A 19,480-nucleotide genomic window follows, 5' to 3' on the forward strand; every position below is an offset into this window, starting at 1 on the left:
CTCCACCAGAACCAAAGACCTTCTCCACATTCCCCACACTCAGCACTCAATACTTCAACGATCTTTCCTAATCCGCCTCCCAACACTCTTTAACAATATTAATAGGAGTCAAGAGTTTCATATAGCATCAAATAAAAGTGTATTCGAGAGGTGTGTAAATAGTATCTTAAAGATAAGTTGATGTGAAGGGATTATACCGCCATCTTGACCCACGACGACTTGGCTATGAACATGGACATTCTCATGGTTTGCGATTTGGACAGTTATTAGTAGGATGTGTACCTGATCTTGTTATATTTTGTTATGTTTGTTATATTTTATTATGAAAGTTTATGTTTGTTAAATAGTCTGTTGACAATGCAAGTAAAATTTGCTCAGTGTAGCTGTATCTTGTGCTTCGTGAATAAATAAATAAATAAATAAATAAATTAATTAATTAATTAATACTATCTGAAAAATTACTGTGGGGGCAGGAGTCCCGTAACACCATGAGAATTTGGATGATGTTTAAGTCATAGTTCAGGCCCCGTCAGAATGAAGGTTGAGAAGGGGTGAAAATGAATGTCCAAAATGACAGAGATTATGGATGTATGTGTTATATTCCAGCATAGCTGTCAACTTAAATTGGTGCACATGTGACTATCTGGAAAAAATTACGTGGCGTAAGACATCCCTAGCTCCCCTGACAGAGGGGATGATACTAAAAAAAAAAAATCAAAAACGACTAATATTACTGTCGAATCCATAGTTTTCGGGGTCGCTTACATGAATGCTGACACTCCGGATGCCTTTATGCTTGACGATTATACCCAATCAGCAAGGGAGTGAGGGGTGGACGAGAAGGTGTGATAAAGAAAATGTCCAAACTGTCCAAGATTATGGATGTATGTATGTGAATATGTTCCAGAGCAGCTCTCAACCAAACTTAGTATGGGTATGAATTGCTATCTCAAAAAGATACTGTAGGGATAAGACATCCCTGTGGGGGGAGGGGGCACATGTAAAATAATAACAGCCGATATTAGTGTCGAATCCATAGTTTCTGGGCTCACTGAGATGAATAGTGACACTCTGGATGTCGTTTAGTCCCAAGTTCAGCACCTATCGGCATGGCGATTCAGAAGGTGTGATAAAGAAAATGTCTAAATTCACAGAGATGAATGTTGATTACACAGTTTTTGGGGTCCCTTGGCTGATTGGTGACAGTCCCAGTGACATTTGGAATCATTTACACCATATCTATAATGCGACGCATAAATACATGACATTATAACTTATTATTTGTTTGAAAGGATCGACTACTTCCCAGACAATCTGGGCTGCTATGAAGAAATACCTTAAGACGAAGCTAAATAATGTCACAATTAAGCAAACTTAAGAAAACCACTTGAAATAGGTAATACAAATCCTAAAAATAAAAGGTGTGAAAGAGAAAATTATCATAATTGTAGATGTATGTATGTACAGTATCTTCCATAATAGCTCTCAATCAAACTTCATACAAATACGAATTATGATCTCGAAAAGATACTGGAGGAGTAAGACACCTTCTAGCAAACCTAGGGGAGGGAATGACGTACAAGAATAATTGAAAACTACCAACCTTAGCATCGAATCCATAATTTTCGTGGTCAGTGAGTTGTATTGTGGCAGTGTGGATGCCGTGTAAGTACCAGTTCAGCTGCGTAGCCATGGCGAAAAGTGGTGATGAAGAAAATGTCCAAACTTACCGAGATTGGTTTAATTGACAAGAAACAAAATAATCTATAAGGCTTGAAATTAAACACGTAACAACTACTCTTAAACTACACAATATTTCTTAATCAGTCAGCGTTGCAATAACGAAATCAACAAAAACACGCTTCACACAAAATTAACAGGTAATAAAATGAAAAGAAGTATGAAAATCCACAGCCTGTTTCCAGTCATTCGACCAGGTCAGGAATGGAATGAATGAAGCCCCCATCTAGTGGAGAGGATAGGAATTGTGCCGGCTGCAAAAGCCTGTCGCACTCCTCTGGGGCAATGATTATTGAAGGACAGATGAAATGATATTGGAGAGTGTTGCTGGAACTAAAAATGACAGGGAAAACCGGAGTATCCGGAGAAAAACCTGTCCCACCTCTGCTTTGTCTAGCACAAATCTCACACGAAGTGAGCGGGATTTGAACCACGGAACCCACCGGTGAGAGGCCGGCGCGCTGCCGCCTGAGCCACGGAGGCTCTAGGTAATAAAGTACCGAAAAGTAAGCAATCAATAACATGCCCGGTAGTTCCTTATATTAACACCTAGGTACTTACAGTGTTCCCCATGAGGTACCATCACCCCATCAATGCAATAATTAAAACTGAGAGGTCTTTTCCTCTTGGTGAAATGTACAACTGGACTTTTCATCCCATTTACATTCATACTATTTATTATCTACTGTTTATCTCACAAAATTGTCTAGGTTCCCATGCAGTTGGTCACAATTCTGCCGTTCATTTACTACTTGATACAGTATAACGTCATCCACAAATAGCCGTGTCTGTGATTTCAGTTCTTTACTCATATAATGTAAATACTGAGTGGCCATGGGATGGGGTGTCCCATTAGAAACTTTGCCATGTATGACACCTGAGTGTTGCGGCTAGCTGCAGGGAAGCTGAGCAGGGGCTGGTCCCCACCGTCAGTTGTCCTGAGAATGGTTTTCCGTGGTTTTACATTCTCCTGCACAAAGTCGAATGCAGGGACATTTCGTAGTACAGGCCATGGCCAACCCTCTCACCTTCTCCACACATCTCCGTTACCACAATAATCTTGTGACCTGAGAGATGGCGTCACCGACGTCCCCTTCAGGGGAGGAATGAAAACAATTATGTAGTAGTAGTAGTCCTACTCACCGGGAGAAAGTGGGTTCGAACCCCACTGTAGGCAGCCTTGATGGTTTTCCGTGGTTTCCCCATTTTCACACCAGCAAATGCTGGGTCTGTACCTTAAGGCCACGGCCGCTTCCAGGCCTTTACCATCCCATCGTTACCATAAGACCTATCTGTATCGATGTGACGTAAAACAAATTGTAGTAGTCCTAAAACTTGTCAATAGTAACAATGCATTAACTTGTTTTTTTTAATGTTCTGCAGCCGAGGATCCTACTAGAAATATAATGTTCAAAATATAACTCTGTAGTTTGCATTAAAGCTGAATACACATCCGGACGCCACACATTTTTTCAGGTGAAAATTCTAATCCGGAATTTACCCTATTTGACCCGTAGCCGCCTCGGGGTTGAACCTCAACAGCTAAATCACTAGGCTTATCACGCTCCCAAGGCAGACAATATACTATAAATACTGGCTTTGAAACAGCGGATTTTTCTCGCCGTAATGCTGGTAGTATGGAGAGCCCATTGTACCGGAGTGTTATGCGGGATGCGGATACTACCGCCTACGCTGTAAAAGAGTGGAGGGTTCATTTAACATTGGCACATTAAATTGACATATTTTACGGAGTATTCAGAGTGACCGGATGTTAAATAATTCCTTTAAATAAAATATACTCTGTATAGTAGAGTACAAGTTAATATGAAAGTTTATAAGTCTTATAAAAAGCAAACTGTCTTCTTTATCATTGTTTTTAAACTTTCCAGAAGGCCTATACTTTTATTTTTTTCTTTATTATGACTAATCTTGCTTAAGCATTTTAAAGACAGTTTTCAGCTTCACACGCGAAAAACCTTATTTAGGACAAAAGTAAGCTATTTGATTGAGCAATGGATAAATATTGTTGGCATTCTAGTAACAACAGTTTTGTTTGTGCAAAGGATATACAAACACTGTAAGTACAGATAACTCGCATTATTATTATTATTATTATTATTATTATTATTATTATTATTATTATTATTATTATTATTATTATCGAGCTTGTATATGGAATTATGTCATTGGGAACAATACAAACAGTGTAACTAATTGGATCACTGTACCAGTTTCGTGGGAATGCTAGAGCATTTCACATGTGATCTTGTAAGTATGGTTGACCCACTTTGTTCCTCCATATCCTGCTTCTACAAAACCAGGGTTTGTTGTAAGACGCCACATAACAGTTCAAGATCGCAATAAATGTGACTAGGTTGCTAATTGGCCCGAGCTATGCACAACCAGTGTACTGGGACAGGCTAGCTGGTCCCTTAAAATAACTCGCATTCTTATTAAATTTCTTGCATTGAAAACGGACGAGACAGTGTATAAAAATTATCAAGAACTTCATATTAACAAACTTATGGATAACTTCTGTAGATCCTATGTCCTGGAAGAGATGGCATATATTCCCGCGTGAAAAGTATGATTGATTGCACAGTGAATATCTGAAGGACTGGGTGTCGAAATGATACGTTGTGACCTTACGCCGTGTTACTGAAATGATGCTGAAAATATGTTCGTGTGGACACTCTATAGCGAGAGGCGGAATTTGACTCTTATGTGTGTCTTCAGCTATGTAGTAGAGTACGGGATATTATCAAAAGTGTGTTACCACCCTCTTATTACGCGGTGCTTGACTGGATATCTAAATTGGAATTGACGCCATATCCATGTAAGTTTATTACAAAAGTTGTTTAAAATTGCTCAGCCCATAAGTTTATAAACCTTTTTATATAAAACAGTTCCGTTTCATTTGATTGTTAGATACCTTTGTTGCATATAGGACACACCCGCAATGGGTCCCGGTGTTGATGATGATGATAATAAATAATAATAATAATAATAATAATAATAATAATAATAATAATAATAATGGCCTGTGACAGCAAATTATGCTCGATAAAACCTCTTAAGGTGCTCTTAGTGTTTTCTTAGGAACTGTTGCACGCTTCACAGGAATTTGGCCTTTACTCGTGACGCTTAAAGACAGTCTAGGTTTAGGCGCATGCTTTGGGTGTTTTGTCTGGAAGTGCCTCGTAAGTTTTACCGGCTTCGGACTATTGCTGGCTAAAATATCCAAGCAAAGAACACACTGTGGCCTTTCCTGATTATTCACAAGAACGTTAGTGAAACCTTGTTATAAATCGTGTTGATATTGCGCACTTTTGTTTTTTGTCGAATAATTAACCTTGCCGGCGAGAGCTGAAGCAGATATGGAAAGTGGACGTAGAACTTAATTCGCGTCCTGTTCTTTAATAGGAGAACAGGCACTCGACGAAACACTTTCACGGGTCCGTTCTTTACCACTGTGAATTGGCCACTTGTCCATGAGTATGACCATACATTTACCACTAAAAATGTTAACTACCCATAATCAGAACGCACAGAAATCCATCTGTACTGCACAGTGTACTGTTCACTCGTACTGACCAAATACTGACTGACAACGAGTTTCAGGCTGAGAAAGAATAATCTAGTCTCGTAGCGTAGCGTGGCTGTAAAATTGTCAAGTGGCTTATCATTCAGCTATAATGGGTGGAAGTTGGCGCCACGGGTGATCGGTTCATGTCTGAACGGACGCTGGGGTAATTGTTGTGGTCAAAGACGTAAGACAGCATCTGATCTTCGAACTCATGCTGACAGGATCTACAGTAATGCTAGCATTTCTGGCCAGCACTTGCGAAATTCTAAGTAAGGTAGTGTGCTTCCGTGAAAGTATATTAGTTCCGAATAGGAGTGGAAGAGATTCTTGCGTGGCTTACTGTACTGAGAATCCGAGGATAGCAATAATGATTCAAAAATGAGATGAAGTTTATATTATCATGTGAGCTTCCGAACTTCGACGCGACTGCCTTGATTTCTCTCCACGGACCACTGTTCTAGACTTAAATAATTCCAGTTGCCAATTACACCACCTCACAGTAATGCACATATATCTTGTGCCACTTTTTATTTTAATAAATTCACAGCTCTGGTGGCGTAAAGTGTAAGTTTCAGATTTTGTGAAAGTATATTTCTCTTCCCTGTTAAAAAAATTGCACAGTTACTTGTTTATGCCTCCAGTGTTGTGAAGTAATCTCCTTTTTGCGTTAAGCATTTACCGTAATCTAATGAAATCGATGTTGCTGACCCCAGCTTGCATTATGCAGTGTCAATATGTCGTATGTACCGTATGTTTCGAGCTTGAAACTAAACAGATGGAGAACCGCTCGGTCTATTTTCAAGAAAGAAACCAAAAAATTAAGCTACATCCATTTAATATCAATGAAGTGGAGCGATACGCGTGGAATGGCCACGCGTGTGAATGCGCTAAGGCTTTGGAGCTAAGCTCTGCATTCGAAAGACAAATGGGTTCGAATCCCACTGTCGACTATCCTAAGAATGGTTTTCTGTGATTTTCCATTTTCACTTCTGGCAAACAAATGCAGGAACAGTTCATAGGCCACCAACAGATGTCTTACACCTCCTTAATCGAGGTTGATGGTAGGAAGGACATCCGGCCGTCAAAATATGCCATATAATTTCATCTCGTCTCATCCCCGATCCCGTATCAGGAAACGGATTTAAGTGGTAAACATTCATACAAGTGGAGCAATATAAAAGTTTTAAAACAAATAACATTTGTATCAAAATATATTTTTAAAAGTGACGCTTAAGAATAGTCTGTAATCAGTTGTACCGAACATCTCACGGCGTCAACGATGCAGAGCGTTTGATTCTCGGGTCATTATGTTCGCAGATACCGGGGTTCTGAACATTAACAAACAGCTCCTTAAAAATTGAAGGTATTTAACACAAAAATGCAACACGCATGTGGTATTAAAATACGGAAACAATAGCTTTAGTTGTTTCTTTATAATTCGTAAAATATTTAAAAAAAAACACTCTTATTCCTTTATCTCAAAATATGACATTAATTCAACCTCATTTACCTACACGTGAAAATAGATCGGGCGTTTCTTCATATATTCAGCTTCAAACTCTGGTACACACACTTTTCGCGCCGATAGTAGTGTTCTGTTTTTGAAAGAACGTTTTGATCTCAATTCATGTTAACTTGTTTTTCAGAACAATGATGTCAGTACAAACATTTCAAGTAAGTACGTGTGACAGGTGATTGTGTTGGGAACCTTAGTGACCAGACACACTTTTAATCTTGCTCAGACCGAGCGAGTTCGCCGTGCGGTAAGGAGTGCGCAGCTGTAAGCTTGCATTCGGGGGATAGTGGGTTCGAACCCCACTGTCGGCAGCCCTGAAGATGGTTTTCAGTGGTTTCCCATTTTCACAGCAGGCAAATGCTGGTGCTTTACCTTAAGGCCACGGTCGCTTTCTTCCCACTCTTAGCCCTTCGCTATCCCATCGTCGCCGTAAGACCTACAGGACCTGTCTGCGCGACGTAAAATCAACTTGGAAAAAAAAAATCAGTTATTGAGTCAGTTGGAAGTAGGCTTTAGCATACTCGCTTTCATGTATTACCTGTAAAGAGCAGATGGGTGTTGCAATATCTTGCTCTGAGACTGCGTTGTGATCTTCGGCCTTACATCTGTCTACTACTAGGACAGACTTTCAGGCCTGTGTGGAATTGGAGTTCCGGGAGCACATTTTGTTCTGCGTGTTGTACAACGGCCTCGATGAACAGTAGCTTTAATGGGTAGATACTTAACGACACCAGTATTTTTCTGATACATTCTACTTGGTGATAATAGTAGGGCTCTGATTGTACACACATCTTCTGAAATAAATTCTGGAATCCGATGCTTTCCGCATAGATGCTATTCCCAGCAAATTGTATCCCTCGGACATGACATTCGAATAATATGTACTGTATTGTCTCGTCGACTGGGGGGCTGGTAGTATCTTAGAAACCGCCTCCACTGTCGATTATATTCTAAGAGGAAACAAGAAACGGAAGGTAGCGCCATAATGAGGCGAGGAGGTTTGTCATTGCTTTCATCACCGAGTCAGGCGGTGTTATTTGAGTAAGCCTGCCTTATGAGCAACGCCTTTCACAGCATCCACAAGCACATATCGAGCCTAGAATGCCGTTGCTCAGACCATCTCATTTGCCGACTTCCTTATCGCAGACTGAGATGACTGAAACAGTGAAGACTACATTTTGCTATCCTCCATTCGTTGCCAGAGAATTCTACAATATTTTTATCATATCCGTAGAGAAATGGCAACAGAACACGTAGAAACCTACTGTATAATTTATCTCAACAAGCTATTTATTTTTAAATTCATTGTTTAACATCCGGAAGGGGATGTTAAAGACGAGGAATAATTGTAAGTAAACAGAGTTTTTGTTTTAAAATAGTAATTTGAGGATTGATGCACGTAGTGTTTGGAACCTAACATCAAGCATAACCTGAGGGCATTCTTATACCTGACCGATGTATACTAAACGCTGATGGTCTAGTGTATGAATCCTTCTGGTGTGTGATATGAGAAATGTAAGGCAAAATTCAAATTACCGGTGAGTTCATTAAACCAAGATCTCAACGAGTTGAAAGGAGCGGCAGCGAGTGAAATGAACTTCCTTGGCGGAAGGAACGTTGCGAGGAATCGTTAGCAGCACCTTGTTGTGGCGATGGAGGGCAAGTTGGAAATAGCCCAAGGAGGAGAGAAGAGATAAAGCAGCGAGATTTATGAAAACTGCTCCACTCCACTTTGTGATCTGTTAAGGCTCTCAAGGCTTATCTACTCGCATCATGACCTCGTTCTCAGGCCTGCTTCGCACGCTTCCGTTGTAGCGCGCCTGCCTTGCATGGTTTAGTACTCTAATCGAAGGTGACCCACACTACACATGGAAATAATTCCTGAACTGTCTCGCTATGTCGTAGAGCTCTTTTTCCAAGGACTCCCAACCTACCTCCAGTCCAAGTACAGTACCTTATGGTGCAGTCAGGTTTTTTGTGTTTCATTTCAGTACCCATTCCTCGGGAAATTTATCTTGACCTTCATAAATACATCAGCCGGGCTGAGTGGCTCAGGCGGTTGAGGCACTGGCCTTCTGACCCGAATTTGGCAGGTTCTATGCTGTCTCAGTCCGGTGGTATTAGAAGGCGCTCAAATACATTGACCTTGTGTCGATAAATTTACTGGCAAGTAAAAGAACTCCGGCGGGACAAACTTCCGGCACCTTGGCGTCTCCGAAAACCGTAAAAGTAGTTAGTGGGAGTAATTATTATTATTATTATTATTATTATTATTATTATTATTATTATTATTTTGAGTGAAGAAAATTTCATTGTTTCAGAGAAAATAATTTTTAAGTTAGTGATCCTGTAATGACAATTTCTCATCAAGCTGTTTCCCTCTGTTGAACCTAGAAGGATCATATTATGATAACTTACGCCGGCGTCCTAAACTAAGGCTCCTGAAAAATCTAGCATTTTCCATTTTCCTTAATAGCGCAGAAGCTAGGACAATTAATTCAAAGATCAGAAAAATATTGAAGATATTGCAATCAAATCGAGGATGATAACGATTTCGTTGAGAGAGAAAGGAACTAACGAATCAGTTCTCAGTGAGTTCAGTGTGAAAAAACGGCTGTCGTCCATTCGTTACCTGAGAATTCTGTCATTTTTTGGTCTTACAGTACATCGACAAGAAGATAGCCTGGAGACTGTCATTATGCAGGGAGAAGCTGAAGGGCAGTGATCTCGAGGAAGATACTCGATGTGGTGGATAGGTCCAGTGAAAAGGAGAACGAACAGGACGCTGGTCAATTAAGGGGCGATCGTACCTTGTATACTAAAAATGTTAGATTTGTCACATCTCGAGAACTATGCATGATAAGGTTGTAAAATTGTATTGGCTGGTAGAGAATGATTGTCTTCCAAACGCCATTTTTATAGCTAGATAGTTTGCATAACTTATTTTCAGAATATATTTTATACATTATTTTTTTAAATCCATATTTTTCAATTTAATTCATAATTGCCAAAATATTTAACTCAAGTTCTTTAAAAAAAGGCATAAATGATCTTATTCTTTATAATATGTACAAGTTGCATTGTCCTGTGATGGTTAGTTCCTAAGAAAAATGTACCTAACCTTAAAAGAAAGAAGGAATTTCCAGAAAACAGGCTTTAAAGTTAATTATAATTGGTCGCTCACCGTAGAACATGTCTGCACTATATCCAGGTCATTGCATTTTCTAGGTCCTCTCTGGCCCTCTTGGCATTTCTAGAGTACATTCTTTCCTTCCTAGCCATCATAGTCTCTTCATAATCAGCTTTCTTCACATGGATTGTATCCAATTCTGAACACACTTTCACTATATTTTGCCAAGGTTCTATGCCCAACTTCTGAAAAACCCAAACTCTACCCACATTGCAACCATTAAACCTAACCTAGAACCGCCTGCACCACCAATAACCAAATAACTATTATTTACACTATTATTCACTAGGTACATTTATTTTAGGCTTTCTTACAGGCTCTCCAATTCTAAGCATGTTGTCACATAAACAAACTTCCAGACGTAAGCACACACAGAAGAGTGCAGCCAAGATATTGCAACAAAGAAAAGTAATTGAAGTCAAAGAAGCTGACAGCAGCCAAGAGGGGGCATGGCAAATTGTGCAGCCATACATATAAACGGACATTCAAAGCCTTTAAGAGCTAGAGTTTAATTAGGAAAACTTACGTTTCTAACAAAGCACACTTCAAGGGAGTTTAGCAGTAAAAAGAAAAAAAAAAATCATATTTTATCCACCATTAAGGTACAATTCTCTCTTAAGCCATGAAGCAGAAGTTCGGTTTAAATGGAGGTAATTAGTCAAAGATGTTGCATGATTGGTCACCAGCTTGCATCGCGAAGGTGGAGATGGTGATTTTCTTTTGTTCTTCAAAAAATATTTATATTTTGAGCGGGAGTACTAATATTGATGGCGAAAAATCTGCCTGTAAATTTATTTACATATATGTTTTATACGTTTAGACACTGTTGAAACAATACTTATACAATATGCCTACTTAACCAATTGAAGCACTGATGATTTTTTAACTTAAACCGACAATTTAGTTTACACTAAGTATAGATTGCTCAATTTCTGATAACACAGATAATAGTTTCAAAAAACAAAATGCTCTACTGGATTGAGATTAACGCCGAAAAGTCCGGTTCCTTTTGCTGAATAGTCTGCGTAGTTTTCTCCGGTTCGGAGGACCCCGGGTTCGATTCCCAGCTGGTTTAGAGATTTTAACCGTAATTCCGTTGGATCGGGAACTGAGTGTTTGTGCTGTCACCAGTACCCCTGCAATACACATGTCATACACAACACTATTCTTCTCTACAATAACATTTAAGTTTCTACACACGTCAGATGCCGCCTACCCTCGTCGGAGGTTCTGCCTTACAAGGGCTGCACCAGGCTAGCAATAGCCATACGAAATTATATTAGCGCTGAGAAACTTCGCATTATGACTGGTTACCTTGCTTTAATTTATAGTGCTTGATTCTGTCGTTCGGTACCCCCAAATACCTGTATGGGATTCGTGCCAATTTCTAAAATAAATGTTACAACTTCCCAGCGAATTTGTTGTGTAATACCCTTGTTTTTACCTTCCGATCCCTTCAAATGATCTCGGGTAAAATTGTATCGCAAATTCGGTATTGGGTTCAGAATTTGATAATGAATCGTAATCCATAAGTTTTATTGAACGTACGCTGCACATAAGACATACTCTCTTCTCTCAGAGGCTTACACCCTATAAGTGTGCCGAAACCCTCGATACCCTTATGATCCTCCACTTTCATACGATTCGCGTTATCCGGACTTAACAAACCTGTTATTTTTTTGGTCTCTAATAACAGCAATCGCCATCGCGTGAAATTCAAGAACCGTAATAGCCGGGTTCGTAAACAATGATCGTCGTACAAAACTGGTGCAAGATCCCACATTCTTCCACAACTATAAAAAAAAAAAAAAATCACACCGTGAATTTTTAGAATTATCTCCAACCTAGTGTGTAGGCAGTGAGGAGAACAAAGCTTTACGTTGTCTGTATGCACGGTAATGCAATAAAATACGTTACGTGACCATATCTATGTAAGGTGACCTCATGGACATAGTCTTAAGAAAGTTAATTGCTGTCGTAGATGGCGACGGTATAGCCCAATCTACAACATAATCCCTTGTGTGACTCACCTCAAACAACGTTAAGCTTTGTTCTCCTCACTGCCATCATACTACTACTCATACTACTGTAGGTTGGAGATACTTCTAAACATTACTGTGTAAACTTATTTTTTGTAACAGTCGTGAAAGAATGTGGGAGCTTTCACATTTGAACTCTGACGTTGACCTGGAAGTTTGTTAAAAATGTGTTTTCGTGTGTCCTATTGAAAGTGAAAATTGCACACAATGAAAACAAGTTTTGTTTGCTATTATCTTTAAATTATTAGATGGTTATTCATTGGTAACTAGACAATTTAAGTTTTACCTCCGTATTATTATGTGTAAGTGTCAAGGTAGTAGATGAATTACTAAGCAGGGCTGCTGAACAAAAGTTTAATTAACTTCGGATCGAACGAATTAAAGGTATGACTAAAGGGCAGATTTTTGACATGCCATCTTTGTTCTAAGAGCTTTATTTTGATTTCTAATTATGTAAAACATATGTGTAAATCTTCTGAAGGAAATTGCGGGGTATTTATTTTGCCTCAAAAGTAATATTTTGGACCTTTTTTTTAGATATTGGTCATATTTCTGCTCTATTCTATATGAAGTGCTTTTGTCAGATTCACCTATTTTTATTTTACCGGTACGGTATATGAGTTTCTGTGGCAAACTTTCATACACTGACTGACAGTGACAATGCAACACCAAGGAGGAGTGGTTCGAAAGGGATGAAAGTTGGGGAAAAAACAGAGACGGCACGGACGAATAATTGATGTTTATTTCAAACCGATATGCAGGTTACACAATGCGCACGGCATCGACTCAGTAGGATGTAGGACCACCGCGAGCGGCGATGCACGCAGAAACACGTCGAGGTACAGAGTCAATAAGAGTGCGGATGGTGTCCTGAGGGATGGTTCTCCATTCTCTGTCAACCATTTGCCACAGTTGATCGTCCGTACGAGGCTGGGGCAGAGTTTGCAAACGGCGTCCAATGAGATCCCACACGTGTTCGATTGGTGAGAGATCCGGAGAGTACGCTGGCCACGGAAGCATCTGTACACCTCGTAGAGCCTGTTGGGAGATGCGAGCAGTGTGTGGGCGGGCATTATCCTGCTGAAACAGAGCACTGGGCAGCCCCTGAAGGTACGGGAGTGCCAACGGCCGCAGCACATGCTGCACGTAGCGGTGGGCATTTAACGTGCCTTGAATACGCACTAGAGGTGACGTGGAATCATACGCAATAGCGCCCCAAACCATGATGCCGCGTTGTCTAGCGGTAGGGCGCTCCACAGTTACTGCCGGATTTGACCTTTCTCCACGCCGACGCCACACTCGTCTGCGGTGACTATCACTGACAGAACAGAAGCGTGACTCATCGGAGAACACGACGTTCCGCCATTCCCTCATCCAAGTCGCTCTAGCCCGGCACCATGCCAGGCGTGCACGTCTATGCTGTGGAGTCAATGGTAGTCTTCTGAGCGGACGCCGGGAGTGCAGGCCTCCTTCAACCAATCGACGGGAAATTGTTCTGATCGATATTGGAACAGCCAGGGTGTCTTGCACATGCTGAAGAATGGCGGTTGACGTGGCGTGCGGGGCTGCCACCGCTTGGCGGCGGATGCGCCGATCCTCGCGTGCTGACGTCACTCGGGCTGCGCCTGGACCCCTCGCACGTGCCACATGTCCCTGCGCCAACCATCTTCGCCACAGGCGCTGCACCGTGGACACATCCCTATGGGTATCGGCTGCGATTTGACGAAGCGACCAACCTGCCCTTCTCAGCCCGATCACCATACCCCTCGTAAAGTCGTCTGTCTGCTGGAAATGCCTCCGTTGACGGCGGCCTGGCATTCTTAGCTATACACGTGTCCTGTGGCACACGACAACACGTTCTACAATGACTGTCGGCTGAGAAATCACGGTACGAAGTGGGCCATTCGCCAACGCCGTGTCCCACTTATCGTTCGCTACGTGCGCAGCACAGCGGCGCATTTCACATCATGAGCATACCTCAGTGACGTCAATTGGCATAAAGTTCTGACCACTCCTTCTTGGTGTTGCATTTGCTCTGTCAGTCAGTGTATATTACTAATGCAATAGGTAGGTGGTGTCTTTCTGTGGAAGAAATATTTCTCAGCTTTAGTCTTCTAACAGATAGTTCAGGAGAGGCAGCAGTTAAAGCATGGAGAAAAGAGGCTTATTGGTTGTAATGAGCTCAACCTTGACAAGTAAATATTTTGGAAAAGACAGCATGCCTTGGGACGTCTTGATGTCATTCTTATGTGAATGGTCACCTTGCCAGAATTTTTGTTTCCTTGAAAAACAAGGGCAACTAAACTAACCTCCCTTCCACCCTTCATCCACCCTTATTTTGAGACAACAACTTCAGGCTTTCAGTGTGATTTCAACATGCCTAAAGGGAAGTGTTTAGAGAGTGCGGAAACTGAAGCAGTTCGTTCAAAAATTTGGGGAATTGGTTTTCAGTTGTGATGGGTGTTATTTTGCACTATGAACTCTGTATGTTATTTTATACTCTAAACTCTGTGAAGTTAAGGTATCAGCTCAAAAGCGGTTTAATGTGCAACAACACTGTGATACCGGTAAGCATCAAAGGTGTTTAACAAGATTTTCCACAGCGGAGAGCAGGCAGCGTCTGCATTTTAAGGGAGCTTCTTCAGATACGGTCTCGTTAGATAACACTTTAGAATTTTGTAATCATCTGTCGGGATGAGAGTTACTTAAAAAAAAAAGTACATAGTGCGAGCTTCAGATTCTTCCTAAAGAAGTACACCAGTCAGCCAATTCCTAATGAGTCAACACGGACAAAAAGTTATATATGCCCTTGCCATGAAGAGTCTTTAAAAACAAAAACAAAGATCTACAGTTCTCAACAACGAACAACCGATGTACGTAAGAGATACTTAGCTAACGTTATTGTTGGTGAAACGTGAAGTGTTTCCTCTAACATGTGCAGTTCTGGAAAGAGTAAATAATTCCGCCATTGCAGTGATGCCGTAAAGCTACTCTGGCTAGATATTATAAAGAGGGAAAACATTCTATTGTTTCTAGCCGATGCCGCCCCATTCATGACCAATGCAGAGAAATTACTTCAACTACTTCACCGCAAAATGGTTCATGTTACGTGTCTTGCGTATAGTTTGCATATTGTGTCAGGTTCCAAACAACAACAACTACTACTACTACTACTACTACTACTACTACTACTGCCTACTTTTTCATGGAAAGAAAGCGTTCCTGAAAGCTCCAATTCCGAGTACAGAAGATGAAAGAAACAACTCCTATCCTTACTCGCAAGGGTAGGGGTGGGGCATGTGGCTCGATGCTACTCAATATTATTGCAGAAATTGATTCCTTTGAGAGGGTGAACCCTCTGATTCGTCATGTGTTAAAATTATGCAAGATTTGATTTCTTCTAAAAACTAAAAAAGAAGTAGGTAGCTACTGCTACTGTCAGCCTCGTGTCGGTAGATTTACAGCCGAGTAAAAGAACTGTGGGGGAAAAATTCCGCCACCTTGGCGTTTTCGAAAACCATAAAGGTGTAATTAGTGGTACGTAAAACCAAATCATTATTATTAATAAGAATCTTTGGTATAGTGAGCTGTTATGTCACCCGTTTCTCTGTATTTCGGCCTGCTGTAGCGCAAGTTGTAGGCTTACATTGTTCCTCGGATATGGCAAGATGTGCAAATTGTAGTAGTGATATGATTACAGCTAGTATTTAACTCGAATGAAAGTAGTGTGTACCTGCCAGCTGTTACGGTTTATCCGTAAAATTTACGGAAATTGAAGCATTTTACGGTCCTACGGATGGACGGTGTCATTTTACGACCTCGCGGACAAAAATTTGAAACGTTATCATTCGATAATCACCCCACTTCCGTACAGCCGATTGTTTGCGTGGGTCGAAGGCAAGTTCACGATAGTCGAGAACTCATTCTTTGATATGATTGGTACTTTTAACAGTGTGTTGTTTGTGTCGTCATTGGAATTGAATGTAAAGCCAGGATAACAGTTCTTCCATGTGAATCTTAGGTGTCGACAGGCTCTGCTTCGCAAATTCTTTGTTCCCCTCCGTTTGCTTGTTGTGATTTAACCCATATTCTTTGACCACGTGAGCGTTGTTCTTTGTTCACGAAGTTGGCGTTCCTTGAATTTTTGGCCTTGTAAGGTTGACATATTTTAATGAAGAGTTCGAGTGTTTGTGTTATAACTTCGTGCTTCGCCGTTTCCTGTGTTCCTTGGACTAATTACATTCGTTGCATCCGGGAGATGGTGGGTTCGAATCCCACTGTCGGCAGCCATAAAAATGGTTTTCCGTGGTTTACCATTTTCACACAAGGCAAATGCTGGGGTTGTACCTTAAGGCCACGGCCGCTTCCTTCCCACTTCTAGGCCTTTCTTTTCCCATCGTCGCCATAAGACCTATCTGCGACGTAAAGCAAATTGTAAACAAAAATACATTCGTCCCACGTGTGTGTGCTTTTACCATGTGCATATTCTTTGTTCACGAGGTTGGCGTCGTGTTCATTTAATGGTTTAAGACTTTGTGTGCTTTGACATATTTTAATGAAGTGTTTAACTGCCTTAAGTGTTAGTTATCTTCACTGATCCAGGTTCCTTTCGATGCTTCAATAAATAGTACATTTGTTCTTGGACATATTCATACGCTATACTAAGTATTCCTATTGTAGGATTCATGAATAAATGAATAATGAACAAAAAGTACTTCCAGGCATTTAAGAATCGTATTCTATTGATTTTCCGTGCATACTAAAATCAAGAAAGGGAGAAAAAATTGCATTTTGCACGGTATGTGGGTGTGATATTAATAGTGCACATGTTGGAAGAAACTATTTAAGTAATCATATGAAGTGCGGCAAACATGTAAGTTATGTTAAATCGAAGGAAGATAACAAGAAAATCAACACCTTTTTTGCCACGTCTGGAAACGTTGACAGTGACGTAATTAGCGCCGAATGTCTGTTTACTTCCTTTTTGGTGGAACAAAATGTGCCCTTAAGTGCGGCTGGATCATGCTGGTGCTTTAAGATGATGTTTCCCACATCAGAAGTTACAAAGAAATATAGCTGTGGTCGCACGAAACAACTTGTATTGTAAATAAAATGGCAAAAAATGCATCAGCTGAAGTTAAGTGCCTTCAGAACGAACCATTCATTTTCTTTGCCAGCGGATGGAAGCAATGATATGAATGCCAAGTTCTGTCCTATGGTTGTTACATTCTATGATATTCCGCGGGAAAAAGGGAGCACTGTGCTATCCATTACCAGCGTTGGACGGGGACTCAACAGGGCGAAACATAGGTAACCTGATGCTCTCACAGCTGAATTCTCATAACATACCTATTGAAAACTGTGTGGTTTCCTGCTCCGACAGTGCTCATGTTATGATAGGGCACAAAAATGGGGTTCAGCAGTTTCGAAGGAAGTTCAACCAGGTATTGCCATCATAGGTTGCATTTGCCACCTGCCTAATCTAGCAGCTGAAAGAGGTGCTGGAAGATTACTACTTAAAGTGGATGAAATCCTTGTTGATATATTTTATTTCTTAGAGAAGAGTGCCAGAAGTAAAGAACGCCTTCGGAAATTTCAGAACTTGCACAATAAAGAGGCAAAGAAAATTCTGAAGCATGTGTGTACTTGGTGGTTATCTTTAAGCAGATGTTTGGATAGACTACGGGACCAATGGGGTCCGCTTCTTTCTTTCTTCAAGGATGAAGTAATATTATGTACCTAAAACATTTCCACAAGCTTGATATCTTTCAGAATAGCCTACCTAGAGTTAAACAAAGTGGATCCAAAGAATATCAGAAGAAGAGAATTCTTGATTCTGCTACTACACATGCCCCTAAAAGAATAGCATTTTCTTCCAGATTTGACAAACCCATCCTAAAAAGTAAGATTTCTGCTACAACACGTGAGGAAAAATTGTTTTTATGTTCCTGTCCTCAAACTTGCCTTATGCACTTTACTTCATGTGACTATTCCTGTATTTAACAAATTCATTGTTGCTCTTCAGACTTCTTCCCCACAAGTTCACTTTTTATTAGAACTTCTAATGGATTTGCTATAGCAGTTGTTCACCAAGTTTAAGCCCAAAATTGTCAAAAGCTCCTCCTTGCTTGAAGTTGAGTACAACTTGATTCAAAATCAAAGAAGTGATGAATTAGTTATTGACATTCAAACTTCGAACATAGTGAATGATCTCCAGGGTACAGATAAATCCCTTCTCTTTTCATCAGTGAGAAACTACTTTTGTACTGCCTGTGACATCATCATCAACAAGTTTCCACTCAAGGATGATGTGTTAAAGCATGCTCAAGTTGCTAGGTTAGACAAAATTGAAGATGCACAGTTTTCTTCAATTCGTTTTTTTTTTTCTTGGAAAAGTTTCCTATCATGTTATGCAAGAAAGTGAATGCAACTTCAGATGAGGTGATGAATGAGCTTCAGAGGCAGTTCACAGCTCTTCAGGTACATGACACTTCGGCTGCAAATCAAGATGCTGCAAGTGATTCCAGATGGGTACAATTTTTTTAAGTATAACCGAATTTCTAGAGTAATGCTCTCTATTCTCACCATACCCCATAGCAGTGCAGAATGTGAACGTGTTTTCAGCCTTGTGAAGACAAATAGAACAGAGTTGAGATCATCCATGTCTAATGAATCTCTGGAGTCTATTTCTATGTTGAAGACCGGGAGTTCTGGTCCCTGTTATGACAATATTTTCTCAAGACTCTTTGCAGGAAGCTAAAAAGGCCACAACTATGACTTTAAAGTCGAACTAGCGTGTGATTTTCAGCGTGTATTATATATTATATATTATTTCTTGACTTTGTTACGTTGAACCAGTTTTATTGTGTAAAGCCTATTTTCAATTATCGCATATCTGCTTAATTTATCAAGGAAGTGCTGTTATGTATGCTCCAAACCAATATTCACCAAGCCTGCTGTTGTTTAACATGGATTTATTCTTGATTGTTATGTTCATCTATAAATAATTTCCCCGTGATGTAAGTAGATATTTCATTGAAGTATCCTGTTTAAAGCATGAATTTTGTAGCCCAGAAGTATTATTATTTTCGTTAAGCCGGAGTATTTCGAAAATCGTTAGATTTTTTTGTCGCGCGTGAGTTTTACTGACAGCACTTTTCAAAAGTTGGTAGGTATGGTAGTGTATTGCTTTCCATTTTGGTTTAATAGCACCTGCATAGTAAAATTTATGTAACGTATTGCGTTGTCATTCATTCATTTAGACTTGCTTGGAGAAACGCAAAGTATGAACTGCCCCACCTCTGTTTATTGCTTAAAATTATGCTTCAGCAGCGTCGAATTTCTGTCATGTGACGGTGACTAAGAAGAAGAATTGTAATCCTGCTATAGGTTCAGATTTGTGCAGAACG

At 40.3% G+C, this 19,480-nt stretch overlaps 1 protein-coding gene across 9 annotated transcripts in view; it reads left to right on the forward strand.

The window, feature by feature from the left end:
- Window positions 1-19,480, forward strand: part of RhoGEF2 (Rho guanine nucleotide exchange factor 2) — a 1,252,673-nt gene that overhangs the window by 1,082,862 nt on the left and 150,331 nt on the right. The window lies entirely within an intron of this gene.

Source organism: Anabrus simplex, chromosome 1, assembly GCF_040414725.1.
Source record: "Anabrus simplex isolate iqAnaSimp1 chromosome 1, ASM4041472v1, whole genome shotgun sequence".
NCBI lineage: Eukaryota > Metazoa > Arthropoda > Insecta > Orthoptera > Tettigoniidae > Anabrus > Anabrus simplex.